Here is a 15,418-nt window from a genome sequence, read left to right as displayed (position 1 = left end):
TCCATGATGTAGCAAGACCAATCTGCAGCTGATTTTGCTCTGTGGGTGTTCTGCAGTTCAGAAAGCTCTATGGATGAGAATCGTATTTCATAGATATTTTCTAGTGCCTGCTCTCCGTCACAGGTTTCTTCAATAGTGTAATTGCTCATATTCTTACGTAACTGGAATTTATAGGAATGAAGTTTGGTTTTTTCTTGGGAAGAGAGTAATCGACATTTTTCCTGCCATTAAAATCTGTGATCACCTAATTGTTGCCCTCCCCCCCTTTTTTTTTTTAAATGCTGAAATACTAATTAGTAGTGATTTCAAGAGGATTAATGTATGGTATGTATGGCCATAATCCTTTTTGTCATTGCTCCATTTTCACCTCTTCTTTTTCTTTTCTACCTCCCTCACCCCCACCTCACCCTCCCCCACCCCCACCCCCACCCCCAAAAATGGCAAGGCAGAAACTTCAGTGTTAAAAATCTTCTTTGCTTTCTTATCACGTTGAATGTTCTTGACATATTATCTTCAAGTCCCCTGGATCAGGCACAACTGATTTTGGAGAATTAATGTTTTTTTCTCAGCAGAACTGAACTGTGTTCTGTTTCTCAGATGCTCCTTTACTTACACTTTCTACCTCTTTCCTACATCTGTAGGTTCTATTGCTCCATTAAGAATTGCATACTAGAATTTTAACCCTTTCAACTATTAATTCCCTAAATCACCTTGACTTCCTCAAGTCATCTTCATACCACATTTCTCCTAGTGAGAAATGTGCTCTAGAGAACCTTCTACAAGAAAACCCCTCTATTCACAGATCTGTCCCTCTTTTTCTCTTCTGCTTTCTTTTTAAATATTCTTCAGCCAAATAAAACATTTAGAACTATTCATCAGTGCCACTCAGCTTCAGAAACTCAGTTTAGCTTTACTTTCCCTCAACCTACGATTTAAAGATCCTGTCCAGGCCAATAAATCATCTCCATTTGCAAGTGTGAGGCATCTGTAGATCATGAAACAACAAGCAAATGTCAAATTCATGAAAGAACATATACAGGAGCCTCTATTTACTTTGTCAGTGGAACATAAAACTACCATCATAACATATGGATGGCACCAAACACAAAAGCTGTAATCACCAAACAGAAGGAGAAGCCATTCTGCTAATGATCCTGCAGTAGAAGGTACTGGAGACTATAATAAGGAACCCTGGAGGTTCCAGCTAGCAGTCTTCTACCTAGGGAACAGAAATAAACACAGTGAGAATGAAGGCAATTCAAGCTGTTCAATTGTGTCATTAAATGTATTACTGTCTGAGAATTTTTCGTGGATTTTTAGATTTTTTTATGTTTTTTAGCCAAACCTTGTGGTAGTTACAGAAGTATGGAAACTAGAAGAGGAATGATTCTGGAGGTGGTCAGCAAGATCAAATTTCATACAGCAAACTGGCTCCAGATGCTCACTCACGATCTCAAATTTGAATTTAGTTGTGGTAGTTAAGCTGCTTTGCCCCTACAACAGTCAGGTTATCAGTAGTTTAGGTTAATATGCTGGGCAGAAAACTGGTGACTCCAATTAATTCCATGTTACATCAAGGGACAATAAGTCAAACATAGCAGCAGGACAGGCAGGGAAGGGTACTCAAAGCACATGTAAAGCATAAAGCATAGTCAGACACTGCAGCTGAATTTCTCAGACACTGTGAGTTCTCAGCTTCTCTTTCTCTGAGCTTAAAATAGGTCTAGGGCTTTTATTCTGTTTAGTCAGGACAGTGATGCTCAAAAAATGATGGCGTATTCGACTGCTGAAAATCCCAGAGATCACCTTGCTGCAGATGATACCAGAAAAAAATTCAAAAGTAAAAAGGAGATGGTGCTTAACACACTGGATCATTCTTAAGTAAGACATTAAGCAACCTCTCTACTTTAAACCCAGTCTCCTTTAGCCATTCTGTGACTTGAATTTTTAGACTTGTGAGATTGTGCATTTTAAGGAAAACTTGAGGAGTCAGCTGAAAAATATTCAATATTGCTGTAGAAAAATCCCAAACATATAAGCAACCACATTGTTGCTTATCTTAATATGCAGCAAATCTCTGCCACATTTTATAAGGAGCTGCAAATCAGCAGAACCCTATATCTTAATATGCAGCAAATCTATGCCACATTTTATAAGGAGCTGCAAATCAGCAGAAATTTCTTTGACATCTAATGAGCTATTTCTTTGTTTTAAAGTTCGAGAGTCTGAAATTGAAAGTGGCATTCAGTGTAACCTCTACACAAGGTCTACCTGCAGGCAGAGCTTTTCTTCTGGATGCTTTGACATTTCAAACAGCAACATCTCAGTACCCTAGTAGATCATGATTCTCAAATCACAGAAAATTTTAAAGTATCATCTTAGAAGAATGAAGTATCATCTCTTCTCTTGACTTCATTTTTTTCCCCATTAAAGCACAGCCATTACATTTTCAGGACTCTGACATTCTCTAATCCTTCTCATGAAAAAACACTCTGTGTTTCCAGTGCTATAAAGCAAATACAACATGTATGCGTCTACACACCTACAGCTAAAACCACCAAATATGTGAGCCTTTTGGTGGTATGTATATGTTACTGTTTTGAAATTGTTTAGGAAAAGTAATTTTCAATAAAAAAGACCATAAGAAGATAATCTTCCCTCCTACTCCTAATGTCTATGTCTTTTTTTTCTTTTTCTTTTTTTTTTTTTTCTTTTACTGGAATCCACCTATGTGAGAAAGCAAACAGTGCAGTTAGAAGTGCCACCACAGTGTGTCATGGGAGTTATGCTTTGGGCACCTCCTCCTTACTTTCACCTCTCAGCAATGCATTCCCAGGCCAGACTGCATCGTTCTGATTACATATTTTCCCCAAATACTTAAGTTAATCAATTTTACATTTCTCTCCAGTGGGCTATGAATATATTAATTTAAGAGTCAGGATATAATATATACAATGGACATGGGTGAAAAGCCTGATATAACTTTGTGGAAGATTGCATATTCATGTAATCCACTGTTCATCAGAATGATCACACTTTGAAATTCTGTGTTAAACAGATGAAATAGTTACAAGATGCAAAATTACTGTTTTAATAGTGTTACTGTTGGACTGACCAGATACCAATGATTATCCACAATTTCTGAAAGAGCAAAATTAAATTGATCTGAATTCAAAGGGTGACTCTCTTTTCCCCATGATATTCATGTTTTGTCTGCAATTCTTCAGTTTTCCCTGGAACATGGTAACTGAAGGCATGCAGTGTGCACTGTTGTATTGCACTGTTTTAATCATGTCACGTACGTAGGAATTGGACTCTGCACTTTGAAACTCTTTAAATCATTCTATTTTGTCTTTCCTGCCACCTTCACAAGTTTCTTAAATAATTTTGCTGTTTCCTTATACCCAAGAGACAATTTAAGTTTAAGTAGTTATTTAGAATCACACAGGCATGAAGAGATTTTTAGTTAAAAATACTGAGGAGTATTTCCTCTGTGCACAGTAGAGAGGCAACATGTTATTATTACTGTAAATCAGTGAGGTTATGCTGAGTTCTTTATCTTGGTCAGATATGGGCTTTTTTCCAGGAGTCCTTAAGAGGTTTCCTAAAAAGCTGCAACCTCTTCTTTTTTCTTTTTTTTTCCTTTTTTTATTTTAGTAAAAGTGAGCCTCAAGAATCATGAACAGTCTTCCACAGTTCTTCTACTGCAACATAAGAAAAGCCTAAGAATCACTTCCTTATTTTATAGAAGTGTTTCCCTTACTCAATTTGTTAGTTATTTTTCCTTCTTTAGAAAATTTTATCAAGCAGGGCAGAAGCACTACTTTAAATTTATTCTTCATATACAAGGTACTTGGTTTGACCATTTATGAGTAGACCATTTGAAAAAACATTTTTAAATCTGATTGGTTTTGATTTAGGAGTAATCCTCAGAAGCAAAATACGAATTCAAAGAGCTGTGGTTTCAGTGCTGTGCCAGCATGCATATTCCAAGTATACACCCCTTCTGTAACTTCCACCCTTTTTACCTATGAGGGATGGAAAGCATCTATGTAATTTGCACATCTGTGAACTGAAATTTGCATGCATAGCATTAAGAAATTCCTTGGAGATTGAAAAGCAGACATCCCAATAAAGACAAACAAAGTAGTAATAAGAATACATGTTACAACAGCAAACACAGGCAACCAATCATTTACAACATAAGCAAAAACATAACTGACAAAAAAAGCAAGCAACCTTTCTGAAAAATAAAATAAGGCTTTGCATCTGAAGAATATTTTGCATTTGCATAACACCTTTCAATTTCAGCACATTACAAACATTGATTAATATAGCTATGTCTAAACTAGAATACAGCTCATAAATACACACTGCTCAGGGGGGAAAAAAAGTGTTTGTCATCTGTGGCAGCCTGTATCAGCCTTGTTTTTACTGGTAAGGCTTATCACAGGGAATGCTGAAGAGTGTGATCTTTACTTTTATCCCTTATCAAAACCATCCAGAGCAGTGCATCCTCCTGGACAGGTCTCATGACAGTAGTTCCACATCTGTGATCGCCATCCATATCATAATGGCATCAAATTTTGGTTTACTCACTCCTCTCCCTCTCTCCCCCCTCTTCCTCCTGACAGAAATATGCTAGACTGGCAAGAAAACAGTTGGGCTGTCGTAACTGCAGGTAAACTAGGGGATCCAGTAAGCACAGCATGCTCACACCCCAGATTAACATGCTGATGTCAGCCATGCCTTGTGCTGTAGACATGATCTCAGCTTCAAACCACCCCCCTGGTGCATTGATTTGTGCTACTGGAGCCATGTTTAATTGAGACCCAGAGGGGACTGTTTTCTAATCACTCGATGATGTAGCCCCAATCCTGCAAACACTTCCATACATGCCTAATTTTAAGAACATGACTAGCATGACTCAAATGCTAAAACTTAAGCTTGTCTGTATCTGTAAATTTCATGTACCCACACTGAGGAACATGAACTGTTGATTTAAACAGTGAGGCCTGGATTGCAACTCTTGATTTTGGTGAGATACCTATGGAATACTTTGGGCAGCGACTGAAAATATGTTAGCAGTTGAAGATTACAAGTAGGTTTGAAGAGCATTACATTTACCTGGTGGTGCTCTGTAACATTTTACATTACTGATTTAGGTAAAACTGAAACCTTTTAAGATCAGGAATAAATATTTAAAGCAAAGAGACAAACTTCAGTTTCTTCCTCCTTTGCTTCTTGTTGTCCCCAGTCTCTCCTGGATAAACAAGTGCTCCAGCTTGGTAACGAGTGAGACAGCTTGATACTCGTTGTTAGGGCTAGCAAGTAAAGGATAGCTTTGCATAGATGTAGTTGCAATAGCCTCACTCCATAGGGCCATATCTTTATAAGCAAGGTAAAGCATTGAAAGTGAATCTCTCTGCCCCTGTATCAATGAATATCACTAAAGGGAAAAGGGTTTTTTACACAGGCTGTTGTGCTAACAGCCACCTGAAGTCTTAATGCAGAATAATAATGTTATAGCATCCCTATGGAGCTAAGGGGTGTTAAAAGGTGTGAAGGAGTTTGAAAATCTAGCAGGTGTGGCACGTTATCTGTGGCAGGCTTGCACAAGTACAGCGTAGGTAGCTCCTACTCCCTATAGTCTAAAGCAGGGGTCCTCAAACTTTTTAACCAGGGGGCCGGCGGGTGGATGCAGTGGCAGGCAGTCACCTGCGGCTGCTTGGTTTCCCCCCCAACCCCCGGCGGGCGGGTGTGTGTGTGTCTGTAAATACCGGGGGCCAGATCGAGGACCCTGGGGGGCTGTATCTGGCCCGCGGGCTGTAGTTTGAGGACCCCTGGTCTAAAGCCACAGAGAAAAAGAATGTGCCTTAGGGACCACTGCCTCAGTTAAAGTGGCAGATGCATTTGATTAATCCTCTTTATGGGTTTTCAGATACTCAGCTAGAGAACACAGGACAACATTGACCACTTCACTACTCTCCAAAGTTTCTCAGAAACAGAGATAAGGAGTTGGCTATTATTTCACATTTGTTTCTAAAAGGTAGTTCAGATGTAATGCTGACTTCAGATAGCCTGTGCTGGGTGATCCTGTACATTTGTCACTACAGAGGAGGTAAGAGAATAGGACACTTCTCTGCCAGGCGTGACAACCATTGCAGCTCCCCGCTGCCACCACACACTGCTGCTAGATGTCGTTCATATTTGCAGTGCTGAACTTGCACTTTTGCATATATAATTCAATGGCAGCACTTTCCTGCCAGATCATATCATTTGTGGTTATGTAGCTGATAGTGTAGGTGTCCCAGTCATATATTTAGGTGCCCAACCAACTAGAATTTATTTGAGTAAGGCCTTCAAATCGTTACACAGGCCTGCACAGTCATAGTCACAGTCAGGGACTGACCACCTCCCCCATAATGCTACAACTTCTAGCACAAGGGAGCTAGGCTTGAATAGCAAAAGTATCCATACATATTAAAAGCAGTGGGAGTTAATTGTCTAAACAACTTTTTGGATTTGGACTGAGGTAATGCGAAGTCACAAGCCTCTATACCTTTTTATTAGGTAACTGTATTTCCTTCATACTGCTTCAGGAATGAGGATACTAGCAGCCAGCAGGGTAGGGAAGAAACCAGTGGAATGCATTCCTTTTATGCTGTAGCATTTAGCTTCCTGGGCCTTGTGCAATTTTTATGCTGAAATAAGTTAGGTGGGGAAAAAAATATACTTGACCAAGAGGCACAAGAGTTTCAGAAGAGCAATCATTTACAAAGAAGTAAGCCTCCATTGTGAGGAATTATACACCGGTTAACATCTTCAGGTCAAGATGTGCATCTTGACATATGTATCTCTGCTATGTAAACTGTCTCATCCTGCTGCTTCTTTTGGGTCTGTCAGATGCACGCATATACCCCACATGGCTTTTAGCCCTTTGAAAATCTTCCTGATATTAACTGGTATGGAATGCCATCTCTGGCATCTCTGACAGAAACATTCAAGCATGTAAAATGCTCCTAAAACTTTCATTAGAAACCTATGTTCCTTATTGGAACTAAGCTAAATCTGTGAGAGAGCAAATGTGTCTTAGATTTCTGAAGGACTTAAGAGAGTTTTGATTGTATTATTATTTTTTAAATAGACAAAGACACTAGACAATACAATATAAAATATTCTGCCCCATCTGGAGAGTAAGCTCAATACAGGGTTTTTTTTTATGGGTTTTGGTTTGTTGTTGTTTTTTTTCATTTCTGTCTTAAATTGGTCTATTTGAATTGCTTGATTCTGAAGTTAACACCAGGTTTATTCTTAAGTTAATGTTCTGTGCAATAAATCTGCTTTCCAGCTGGGATGAAAGTAAGAAATTCTTTTGGTTATGAATTACCGAACAGTCCCAAGAGGTTTAAAGGAGACAAACCACTTGTGATTCGCTGACCCAGAGATCAGTCTTTCCTAACACATTTGCAGTTGTTCGTTTGTGTAAGAAGGCCTTGATCAGGCAAGACTCCCACTGGCTTCTATGCAAAAGCTTCAAAACCACACAGAAATGTGAATTTAATTGTCTCCAGGTATTACATCATATGCAGATTCCTACCTTGCTGATTTTTCTTTTTTTTTTTAAATAAGAAATGGAGTGAGAGAAAGATTTAGAAGCTGCTTCAGCCCAGAATTTTCATATGTTGTGTATTAGAAGATTTGTTATTCTTCACGATGCCCTAATTTCCTTTAAAAGTAATTCATGAACTGGCAGTGTGCCAGTGTAATATTATGAAACAGCAGCTTTCTGCCACTGTGGAATTATCTGTGATACTTTCCATGTTCCCCTAGATGACATGAGATGGGGGTAGCGGGGTGTAAACATTTGTTTCTGTCCTTCGTTAAAACAGACTGCAGGGATGGAGTTATTCTGCCATTTAGGTAGGGTTTGAATATTTTCCATGCATGGCTGAAATCTAGCAAGGGAAGAGGGCTTGTATCTTAATGTATGTCTGGCCCACATGTGAGCCAACATCTGGAGAAGATATCTCTCTCTGTGCAGGAAGACGAGAACAGGCACGCTGGAAGTGTACATCAGGAAAACAATATCAAGGCTTTTGGTGTAAAGTTGAAAAGTGATAGGCTTAATGGGTGCAGGTACTGACAGGATCTCAGGGACTGGCATTAAAGCACTTGCAAACTGCCTCCGTAATGACTGGAGTAGTGCACACCTCCAGGGGGCATTTGTCTCAGATGTTTGTCTCTAAAAGATGTTCTCATTCAGCAGATAAGAGCACACTGGGAGGCTTGTTTCTTTCTGAAAATTATTTTCAGTGGCAAAAGTCAGTTCTTCTAAATACTGTAAAATCTACTTAAATTACCTAAAAACGAGTTCCACTTTTGAAATATTAAACAATGACCCAAAATTAAATAATGAAACAATTGATCCAACTCAGTTGAGCAAGAGGCTTCTAAAATACAGCCACAAGAAAAATAAAATATTACCCCTGTATATATGTGTATTTGAGGAATCAAACCTGGCCATGAGCATGTCAATGGTGATCTTTAATTCCAGTGAGAATGTATCACCCTGTTAGGAAGCAATTTTCAATACAAGATTCAAAAAAAGAGGTAAGATCTATGCCTAGGCCATGAACACTCCTTACCTCTGAGGCTGTCTGGTGGAAGCATGGTCCTTGTCCTTCTTAAAGCTTCGGTGATCAAAATTTAAGTAGGAATAGAAGGAACAATAATGTTATTCTCCAGTTCGTGGTTTGAAACCATTTATTCTCCTACTGTGTGAACCAAGATCTTGTGCGAGTCCTAACTAAATATAAAACTCAGAAAACCATGAAATATGAAATGAATTGGACAGAAATTAGCATTGCAGACCAAAAGGCATACAATTAATATTCCTTTTATTAACCACATATTGGAGTGCGAAGCATATCATGATTAATGGAGGTTTAAAGTTGAGGACTGTTCTGAGAATATTTCCATAGATTCTTCCTGTATTCCTTTGCTTTCTGTGTGTTTAAAAGTCTTCCAAACATTGAAAATAATACCATCAATTGCTTTTCTACAAATCCTGTGCTCATTTTTTCTCATTTAGCGCTTCAAGGACTGTCATTGCTTACCCTTGCATGTAGGCAGCATAAGAATAAGCAACTTTTCTCAGAACATGGAAGTAGGTTATAGTACATTACACAGATTTAGCAGATATCTTTTGAAAGAAAAAAATGCTATCTAGAAGAAGTTTTATTAAAGATATTTAGAACCCTGTATTTGTGTCAGAAAAGTATTTTTGTCGTATTTTCAAATAAGGAAAATTATTTTCTTTGTGTCTCCTCAATTTCTAAATCCTTCCAGTAATAGTAAATCTCTGTGGTGTACCTGGTGTGTTTCCAAGGTGCCTTTCACAACAGATGCAGTTTGAGCTAGGGTTCCTGGAGCTGTGCTCAGATCAGGTTTAGGTTTTGCGATAAATCCCCTACACCAAGGATCGTTGATCCAGGTATGGCAGCTTGGTACACAGCAGTTCACCTTAACTATTCTCTTTGACTGATTTGGATGCCACAATAGCATGCTGCAAAAACTGTTGTGAAAACTAATAATATACGTTTCATAAGAGAATTAAAAAAAAAAAAAAAAGTGAAGGGTATTAGATTTATTTAACCCTGTCTGCTGTTTCCATGATTACTGTGCAAATCTGTAGGAGCTGAGAATTTAGTTCACGTCTCTTAACACATTTTAATCAAAATTGCAGAGTGAAGAAAAATGATCTCTTAGACAGCTGGAGAAAGGTAAGAAGGAGAGGAGTCATTGTCATGTTACATCCAATCATTAACAGAATAGCTGCTCTGCTAGATCACACCAAATGCCTTGCTGGCATCATATCCTGTCCCTGACAGTGGGCACTAGAGAATGTTTAGGGAAGAGTGTAAAAGCAAGACAAGTATGATGTAGTCTTTTTACTCACAGCATCAGCTAATCAGCAGTTCAAGGATTTTCAGAGCTGAAAGCTTATTTGGACCATTATATTTAATAGACCCTGCAACAGAAGGATATGCTTTCATAAAACTCAATGCTCACTTAATTTTCTTCAGCCTCTTTATTGCAGATTAAGTACCTAGCTGACAAACCTTTACACCCTTACAGAAAGAGTGGGCACACACAAAGGGGGAAAGTGTTGGAAATGGAGAAAATGGTAAAATCAGTCACAGGGCATTTTCTCAGTACCTAATGAAAGCATGGAGAGAAAGAGATTTGGGGCTGGATGAAGAATGTGCTGACTGGGACAGTCATGTGCAGGCAAACAACTTGACTCTGTATCTGGGGAGTTGCTCCTTGCCTTAGCAACACTTAGGAGTACTTGGGATCTGTAGAAAATAAAAAATAAAACCTGCTTTCAGATGGACAAGCTGCCTGTTTTGTCTGCTGCTACATTAAAGCACTGGAAACTCCATACATGGAAGCCCTCTACAGAGGTCACAGCAGCTGAGCTGGTGGTACATCTGGACCCAATCTATAAGTCAAAAGTAACCTGTGAGGTTTACTGTACTTAAGGCTATGCCAGTAGTCAGTGGGCTGTAGGGGAAGGAAAGGAAAAGGAGGAAAGGTTTGAGAAACAGCTGGACTGAGGTGATAAATACCCAAGAAATCCAGTGATTTTTCTGTGACCTATATTGGCCACATGTTTTTGCCTAATCTCTTTTTTTTAATTCTTTTGCGCTTTTGTTCTCCCTGACTCTTGCAGTCAGAGGGCAATTCTGTCATTTACCTACAATTAAAATCTTTTTGTGTGTGTTTATTTTAACTTTGCTGTCTGGCTATCTCTTTCATCAGGCCCTTGTACTTATACAGTGAAAAACAACTGCTCCCTATTTATTTTGTCCATGATACAGATTATTATAGACTTCAATAATAATGAGCTATTCACCTTTCTTCAGATTCAAGTCTTATCTCTCTACTTGATTTCTCCCCACATATTAAGCTATTCTGTATATTAAAACTCTTTTGCTGCCATTTGCTCCCCCCACACCCCACCCCCCCTTTTCAGATGGGGTACCTGGGGTACTCAAAATGTAGTTTCAGAATGAAAGTTTACAGTGTCATAATGAGTTTTTCCACTTCATTCTGTATTCCTTCCTTATTAATTGTCAACTCTCTTTTTTTGTTTGTTTGGTTTGGGGTTTGGTTTTACCTGTACAGAACATTGACCTAAGGCTTTGTGTGAACTGCCCCAAGTAAATTACATTTCTGAGATGTGACAGTAAATTTAAAGGTTTGTTTAGATTTTCTTCTCAGTGTATTACTCTGCACGCATGAACATGACCTTCACCTGCCAGTTTATCATCAGCCACCAGTCTTCTGACTCCCTTCTGCAAATCTTGTCTAGTGAGTAAATTGAGTAGCACAAAACCATAGCTTCTCTGAAGATGGATCACCCAGTTTCCCACCTTTTAACCAGTTATAATCCCAGCACTGACCTTTCCCTCTTACTCTATTGGACCATGTAGTTAGTGTCTTGTATTCATATACTCAGATGTACTTAAAGTAGACACAAATATTTATGATGGTTTAAAATGAGGCAGCAAAGGTACCAGAGGCAGCCTATGCACAGTAATCTAGAGCAAGGAACGGGCAATTTATTCTGTTCCTAAGGCAGCTTTTGCCGCCTCCATTGAGCTGCTCACTGCTGCAGCCAGAATGAAATTACACAACATGGCTGAGCCAATCCAGCTGCTCAGGGCTGCTCAGACAAGACATCTTCCTCCCACATCTCTCTGCCCACACTCTTGGCCACATCTCTCTGCCCACATTCTTGGCCACAGTGGTCCTGTTTCTCTCCTCACATGCCAGTCCTGTCAATTGTCTGACACCTCAATAAGCCAATTTAACTAGTTAGCCCAACTAAACTCTCTTTATTCACTTTCCTGTGTCAAGTCCATTTTCCATCCATTTAAAAAGTTGAATGGTGTGAGCACTAAGTCTGTTGACAGCCAGACCTGACACAAGGAAAGGGTCAGGGGTCTGTGGCTGGTGGGAGAGGAATGAGACCTCCCCACTTTTAAGGACAGCATGCCATTAGATTAGATGAAGTAATTTCATAAAAACCCACTCTTAGAACAGGTTTCGCCGAGCTGCTGAGCCATACTACCACACAGCAAAGGAGGAGGTCTTGCTCCCTCCTGCTATTTCCAAGTCCTCCTTTCACTTTGCTTCCTCTCTTTTGTTCTCTTAGTCCTCCTTATAGTTCAGCTCCTCCCTTGCATCAGCTCTGGAAGTCACACTGTCTGACTGATCTTGTCTGATCCAGAGGTAAGCCAACTTACCTCACCAGTGAGCCCAAAACAGAAGGAACAAACTTTTGTTGCTGTCTTGGAACTTGAACGAGTTATGTCAGCTTACCAGGAGATCAGATGAGATCCCAGAGACTGTGTAAGATAGGCACTGGAACCAAGTGTTGGGTAAGAGATAAGCAAAGAAAGGACAGAGCGGTAGCACACCTGCTCCTTCTTGCATGTAAGAAATTAATTTGAAACTGTACCCATGGATTCATATGGTTAAAGCTGGGTTTGAAAGCTGGGTTAAAGCTGGGTTTAAAGCACTGCTGTGCTGCAGTATTTCTGCCAAAGAGATATATACAACGTTCAGTGTGAGCTGCTTTGGAAGATGGCAGATGAAACATTTCCATTTATTAACCTTGAGCTGCTTTCTGATCAAGCACCCAAGAATTGCATCCAGATTTATTGTTTAGTAAGTTTACCCAGGTGGCAGGTGATACTCTAGTATTTATAATTCCCTTTCTTTCCTTAAATACCAGAGTGAATTGCTGACATGTCTTTCTGATGATTGCAAGTTCAGTACATATGTATTCTAAGGATGTATTTTATGGATGTCTTTTCAGAAAATGAATCCTGCAAACTGAACTATCTGTCATTCATTAATTAATTCTCCTAGGGGTAAGATACTGTTGGAAAACTATTTGGCTGAGCTTAACAGCTCACAGTGAAAAAATGCAATGTTACCAGCTATTCACCTTTTAGATTTTTGCATGAAGAAAGCATGATTAGAAGGTGATCATACTCAAGACTTGAGTAGTGGTTGCTTTTTATGTCTACATGGCATGCTGGGAAGTGCCAGGGCCCTCATCTGGAATGTTGGCCCAATATTCCTGGAAGATCAGAGCTGGAGTTTAAAGAAAACTAAAGACGTGTACATACAGATACAGATAGTTTGAGGCACTTTGGAAGTTTAAGGGCAAGCTAACAGAATTGTTGTGTCAACACTGCCTACAAAATTAACCTGTCCTTCTGAAATGTTTTGCTACTATTTGTACTCTATTCAGAGACTATTTATGTGCTGAGGAATGGAAAACCATGCCCCTTCTCTTACTGAGAGAAATATCCATGTATTTTTATGGTTTTGTGTATGTATTTGTATAAACTCACTAAGTCTTTTTACCCCCTATAATACTTTGGTTTGGGTTCTACAGATTAATTGAATACCAAGTGAAACAGCATGTATTCAGTTCTTTATGGTGTTTTTAGTAAAGAGCAATGTTCCTCATTCTTAAGATTCTCCCCTTTATTACTTTGTAAGACTTCATCATACACCCACTTCACTTACTTTCTTCCTGGTTTTGGTTAGCCGAATTGTAAAAGTGCATAGACTGAAAGCCTTCTTTTCCCCCTCAGCTGTGGGGAAAATGTCTTCTTATTATGCTGGAGTCTATCCTACAATTCTTTGCATAGCTACATGAATGTAACAAACATTTTGGTTTACTTGCACTGAGGGACAGAGTTCCCACATTACATATATTTGGTTGAAAACTACTTTGCATTTGCTAGTAGAAGAGGAACAATTTACATGGTATTTTAATATTTGAATAAATTTAAACTGAGATGACTATTCAGAAGTCATAAAACAGCTACAAATATTGTTGAGTTCCCATTTATTTTCATAATGAAGAGAAAAGTGAATATTACTCTGTAGATAAAGCTATTTCATTTTACCTATGCCAATAAAAAGTTATTTAAATATTAATTATTCTCTAGCAAACTCTTCACTGATTTGATTTTTATGCCAAATACATCTTGAACATTGGTTAGGGACTGAAAAATTTTCCTGGTCCTTTGGATATAAGAAAATCCCCTCTTCATGGCATATATAACCTGATACAAAGCAAAAGGAAATACTTTTATGGACTTATGTGTTTGGGCTTATGTTCATAATGCCAAAATCAGGTTACTTAAAATCTACCCTGGCAGCAGGATAAGAAATCTGAAAGTTCTTTTGTTTCAGCTTCCCTATTTTTTTGTTATTTGGATGATTACCCAAACAAGGCTTTGAAGAGGCTCTGGTCCCTCGCTTTGTAGTTACAGCTCAGAGAATTTAGAGGCGTGGGACTGAACTGAAAATATGTGGGGTATTCCCAGAGTTGCCAGTAATAGGTAACCCATGGAATGGGCCTTTGCTTTGTTTTCTTCAGGCTTCTGTGACTACCTTGACTAAGGGAGGAAAGGGGAATTGTAGAAAAAGAAAAAGTCTTTTTTTCAGATAAGCCCTTATTCTGGTAGGCTCCTATTTAATCATATTCCCCCCCACCCCCACCCCCTGGTTAATAGAACAATTCCCTATTGTGCTGCACCTTTGGGCAGCCACATAAAGAATTTGCCCTGTAATATGTGAGAACCAAGAAAAAAAAAAAGGAAAAAAGGAGTGATTTACATCTAATATGTACCTGTTAATTTAACTGCAGAAAGTAGAGAGCTAGGATGGGCTAGGGCTGTGCTGGGGACTTCTCACCTGCCTGCTGGCCCAGGGACCTTCACCCACCAGCATCAGCCTTGGGGTACAATGGGTGCATTTTCACCCTACTCCTGATTGGAGGAAGGGGGGGGGGGGGGGGGGGGGGCAGGAGAGGGCGGGAGTTTTCCCTTCTGAAGCTTTACTCCAAATGTCTCATTCTCAGGGGATTCCAGCGAACAGGAACTGTAGTGTGAGTTCATTTCCCTTCTGGTGCAGCCAGCTTAAAATAATAACAAAAAGGTCCTGCGATGTAGCATTAGGAACAGAGACTTTCGTGTTGCTGCCTCAGTTGTGCTCTGCTAGGCCACGCTTAAGAGGTTTTCGAAGGTGCTTTTAGTCTGCGAAGGCTTTCATGCAAATAGGTTATTTACTTAAAAATCCAGGGAGGGCAAAGGGGCCACAGCGGTCTGACTTTTTTCCCTTCATCTTCCCATTACTCGTCCAACACCTTGTAAAGAGGTACTGAAAAGGCAGGTTATTATGTACTGAGAACTGGTGTGGCAGCTGTTGCTTGCCCTTCATTAACGCGAGCGTTCAGCTGAACGGCTTGACCTGAGGTGGCTAGAGACTCCCCGGGAAAGTTTCCAGTCCTTCTGTTTTGTGTTTTTACAGAGTTCCCCAC

This window comes from Falco naumanni, chromosome 5 (genome assembly GCF_017639655.2).
Source record: "Falco naumanni isolate bFalNau1 chromosome 5, bFalNau1.pat, whole genome shotgun sequence".
NCBI lineage: Eukaryota > Metazoa > Chordata > Aves > Falconiformes > Falconidae > Falco > Falco naumanni.
The sequence above is the reverse complement of the archived record's forward strand: the minus strand, read 5'-3'. Positions refer to the sequence as shown.